The following is a 5,248-nucleotide window of genomic DNA, read 5'->3' as shown; positions in this document are numbered from 1 at the left end:
TGCTGCAAAAGAAAAAAAATAGGACATATGAATTTTATAGTTTTATTACATATTGCTAAGTAGTAAAAAGAAAAATGAGCAGACTTCTTTTTAATACAACAAGATTCTTCATCCACTAAACAAAAATTAATGACTGAGTGAATTCCATTTAAAACAATTTAAAGACTGAAAATATCACAGAAATTATATGGAAATTAATCAAAGTCACTCACGCATTTGTAAGCAAATAAGGCAGAGACTTTTTTTTGCCTCTTTAGATGCCATGTATGTAAATAAAAATAAAAACTTTTTAAATAACCATCTTGTGCTACATAATAATTGGCAAAATTACCAATTCTTTTATTGCTGACTGCAAGCACTTGCAGTTTCCCTTGTCCATTACTGAGCTCCTGAATTGAAAATGAAGAGCATCATTATTTAGCTGCATTATTAGCTAATTTTAGTAAATCCAATTAGTTTTAAGTACCTGATATGTTAATGTATTTAGCTTACCGTGTATTCTGCTATTGGATTTCTTGAGACTAAAAATTATTTAATCAAAATGTGAGCAGACATATAAAACTCTATTTGTCTTCTTTTATAATGAAACATCATTTTTAATGATGGAGCACTGTATGATGTGATTTGACTTACAATACAAGCTTAGATTAGCTAGTACTTGCAGTTAGAAATAGCAGAGATTTTATTTGGTTTTATTTGTTGCATTAGTATTTACTTGAATCAGATAGTAAAAATGGAAAATGCTGAGGTGTATTTCCAGCTCGGCAGAAGATGAATGTTGATTCAAACTTCACTGTACTAATAGATATAAGATCACTATTAAACATTGCCTTTTATTAATCAATTCATCTTTGGAAACTGTCAGTGATGAAATTTAAAGGGGAAGAAACTTAAACCATGACAGGTTAATTAACACGAGATTTGTTTTGCTTCGTATCACTCTTAAATGTAAAATGTTAACATTCTACAGCACTCTCCAAATTTAAAAAAATACAAAACATAAGGTATATAAATCCTTACTAGAAGTATATATCTCTTTATAGCAATCACCTTATTAAAAGAGGTGAAATTGTATAAAATATAATTGCAGAAGCATTATTTTAAAACAAATATATAAAGTCCGTTAAGTAACATGAAAGGGAAAATATACATTTTTTTAATTCTACAGCCACTTGATCTGGGATTAGCAGATCTTAGGCAATACTGTATCTCCTTAGACTGCAAACCCTCGGGAGGTTTAAGCAAATATTTTTTTTACCATTTCAGGATACAGTCTCTCCCGGGAAAAAATTACTGAGCCTTTTTCTCCTAACATTTTATACCAAAAAAATAATTGGCAAATAAGAAGAATTTAAATTCTAAGAAGAGAATAGTAATGAACTGATAACTAAAATATTGCTTAAAGGTTCAAATACTGAGAGGTTGCAATAATAGTACTATTCTGTTAAGCTATGTATACTTCATCGAAGCCAGCGGAAAGGAAAACATACCATATCACCACCATACCGCAGGCATTTTCATACAGCCTAGTGCAAATTCAAAGCTTTCTCTGACTGTGCCCAATAAAACAGCCACAACTATTTTTAAATACATCAGGAGTCCATGACCCCATAAGTAGTAACTTCCCTTTCTTGATGGAGTGCGCATCTCACTTTTGTAAGTGTCAACGGTTTCTGGCTGGCTGGCTAGAGACCACGGCATCCTCTGCTTTTCTCCCAAAAAGGCCATGTCATTCTTATACAACTTAATCAGTGGCTACATACAAGAAAGCAACACTGCAGCCTTTCTGATCATTTTAATGAGGACCCCTGGCTATTCAGTCATTGAAATATAATTGACTTGCTCTTCTCTTATTTTCATAATAGACACTCCAACCTAGACCACATTTATTTTGCTATAAGAAATGTCAAGAAAGATTGGAAGTTTTCTGAGTGTCCCCATTAAAACTGAAAACATGCCACCCTGTCTTTTGCATTAGCTGCAATCATTTTGTATAGAACTCATTATGCAGATAGAAGATGCAAATGTTTCATCTATCTCACATCTAACCAAGCTGCAAGTGCCAAGAAAATAAGCAGGAGAAGAATAATTTTCTTTCTATGTCTGTGCCTGCGCCTGTGGTGTTTGCATTGTTTCACAATGCCAGTGCCCATGTGTGCATGTGTATGCATGTGCTCACAGACAACACACACACAGCTCAAAGTCCTAATATCTTATTTCAGGTAAAACCTAAAGGTTGCTTGGCACACATCCTCACAGGCAAGGAAGAGCATTTTTCTCAACAGAAGCAGCTCTATGTAAAAATAACTATTACTTTAAAACCAACTGAGTAGCAGAAACCATTTGAATGAGAAGATATCATCATGCACAGGAATGCATTCAGTGTTGTGTTTTAAATAGAATAATGAGCATGTGCATGTCAAATGTGTTATTTTGAATAAGTCCTAGTCACTTCCTATGACCACCCAGTTCAGTAAACAAAATATCAGGTAAGGAACTGCATCTACCATACGCTAACTAAGTTCTGCTCATATCTGGCTGGGCTGTGACACACATTCCCCAGCTGAACGCATTATACAGGATATCTACCATGAAAACTCATTCACTGTTGACTTAACTGTGCAATTTGCAGTGCAAGACAAAAGATATCTCTTCCTGTCAATTATTAACACATACAGCATCTTACTGATCCTACCAGTAAATACTATCCCCACAACATCATCACTTCTTTAGGAATTTAAAGATTTGACTATGCAAGTGTCATTACTTAGCATACTACTAAACACTCAAAATAAAAACCTCACATCTCACAATTTTCCAATCAGGTTTTCAGCCTGAAAAACATTCCCAAAAAACTTCCGTGACATAGACAATGAACAATGAAAAGATCAGAAATATAATTGCTACGAGATCTGATATATTTAATCCGCATTTGAATAGGGAAAGTGGATTGATTTTTACAAGACTTAGAAAATGTAGAAAATGTACTTCTGTTCTGATGTATTATATATTATTACAGAAGGGACAGAAAAATCCTACTTTACCTTCAAGCAACTGCATACTGAAATAATAGAAAGGGGTGGCAAAACAGATATTTTAAGTCAATATTTAATGTCATACATTATCATTTTTGCTCACAGTCCTGACAATTCCCTTACCCATTTTTAGCATAAAAACATGAAAGTATCATTCTTTCTGGCATATTTACACAGTTTATTTTTGACATCCTTACATCCAGGGCTTGAGAAGGAGTGTTTCTGGGCCTCATTTTAGTGGGGCGCTGTGCACCAACCCACCCCAGCCCTAGAGCAATGGGGCCGGGTCCTTCTGTCTGCCCCATGCTTGTCTTCTCCTACAACTCAAAGATGTTGCTGCACGGCACCTTCAGGAAAAAAGGACTTCTGAGCATCATGGAAGCTATCTGTTTGCATGTACATCCTGTCACCAAGCCATGGCCCCGCGCGCTCACACACATTTCCCTGGGCCTGGCAGAAATAATCAGCGTACAAGAGGCAGAGGAAGAACCCCTAGGCTTCCTCTGGATCAACATCAGTGCACACGTTCCTGCTACTTTGGCAACACATGGGTGTACCTCACAGAGTACTTTATGCACAGCAGTAGCACTTGGATTCTAACAGATAAAGGTTTCAGTAGTGCCAGCATGTACAAATACAGCTTTTCACACACAGACAATGTTATGTAATTTAAATGTCTAGAAGTGCAGCTATTAAAGTAACTTTTATTTACTCTTTTGCTGCAGCTACTTTGCTGATTTTATTTACAAAACTCCTAGATAATGAGATTTCCACCAATTTGGGTGTTTTATGGAAATCACGACAATTTTTTTCAGCTTTCTCATGAGAGTTTCATCTTTAATTTGGAATTTTAAATAAACTCCATGTAATGAACTCCATGTAAATGAACTCCATGTAAAGGAGTTCAATTCTTGTCCCCTTCTTGTTACAATCCACTTTAGGATACATTAATTGTCTTTTTCCATAGGTTCTCATCCTGCTTCTTGTCTGTCGTTAAGAGGTCAACAACACCCTCCCCTCTGGCCTCAGAAGCACTCCCATTTCCTCCAGACAGTCCATCCAGGAATAAGCAAGAAGATCTCATTCCATGCCATATAGGCCAGGAAGCTCCAACCCTCACAAGTGTTGTCCATGAACTGTCTCAATAAATATGTACTTCATCTGGCAAAGCAGATTCACAGGGACAGAGAGAAGAAAGAGAAGGACTATCACATAGGCCAAAAAACCCAGTTTTGGAACTCTATGGGTTTGATTCTGATTCATCTTTTCTCCTGTGAGTTGGAGAAAGAAAAGGCAAAGAGACTCAGCTTCATCTTCTCTTTGTGTAAAAGACCCTTTCAGTCAGGAGATTATCGCAACCTCCTTAAAATGATGGTATCAGGACCAAGTGTGGCTCACAGGTCTGAGGGCTTGTGTTGCAGTCCAGAGGGATGTGATTTAGAGAGGTGCTTGTGCCAGCCCATGTAGATAAGTGCTTCCTGTGACAAAGAGAAAATCCTGTTCAAGGCACAACAACATCCCTCTATTGCCATTCTTCAGCAAAGCTTCTCTCATTAGCCTTGAAGGCCCTCCATACCCTGTCATACCCTGTCTTCCTCGTTCATCTCTCCCTCAGCCATCTCTTTGCTATTTTTCAGACTGTTCCCTATTCCAGGAAACCAGCACTGCTGTTCCACCCTGACATTTCTTAGGAGCCGCTTCTACAATCTCTATACACAACCTACAAGTGAACTGCTCATGTGCAACAAGAGGATGACTTCAAGAGAAGTAATTATGTGAAATGAAAAATAAAAGTGGAGATAGAGGAAAGGTTGCAGGAGGAGAATCTTACTGTACTTAATCTCAAGGAAAGTGATGTTTATCTTCTTCAATTTGCATTTCACTCTAATTAAAAATTAGCTTTAAATGATAATAAAAAAGTACTTTTACAAGAAAGACATAGAATTATTTGCAGGGTGGTGTTTGTGATAACTGAGAGTGGCAGAATTCAGACCCTCTGTTTTGTACTCTCTTAACAAAAGCCAGAAACATTGCTTTCTACTTCTTGATTTAGAAAAAAAATCTATCAAAGCCACAATGCAATGGGAAAATAATCATACAATGGAAGCAACATCCAAGATCATGTAGTTCCAAGCTCCCCACCACAAGCAGGGACACATTTCACTAAATCAGGCTGCTCAGAGCTCCATCCAGCCTGGCCTTGAGCACCTCCA

The 5,248-nt window shown here is 36.9% G+C and overlaps 1 long non-coding RNA gene across 1 annotated transcript in view; it reads left to right on the top strand.

Annotated features, from left to right (window-relative positions):
* The window catches only part of LOC102036409, a 7,571-nt gene extending 3,846 nt beyond the window's left edge, over positions 1-3,725 (top strand). Inside the window, exon 3 of the long non-coding RNA XR_265272.1 lies at positions 3,239-3,725. This is a non-coding gene — a long non-coding RNA (uncharacterized LOC102036409). The remainder of the gene's footprint in view (positions 1-3,238) is intronic.
* The last annotated feature ends 1,523 nt before the right edge of the window (positions 3,726-5,248 follow it).

The sequence above is a fragment of the Geospiza fortis genome, unplaced genomic scaffold (assembly GCF_000277835.1).
Source record: "Geospiza fortis unplaced genomic scaffold, GeoFor_1.0 scaffold53, whole genome shotgun sequence".
NCBI classification, from domain to species: domain Eukaryota; kingdom Metazoa; phylum Chordata; class Aves; order Passeriformes; family Thraupidae; genus Geospiza; species Geospiza fortis.
This window is presented reverse-complemented; position numbering and strand designations above follow the sequence as displayed.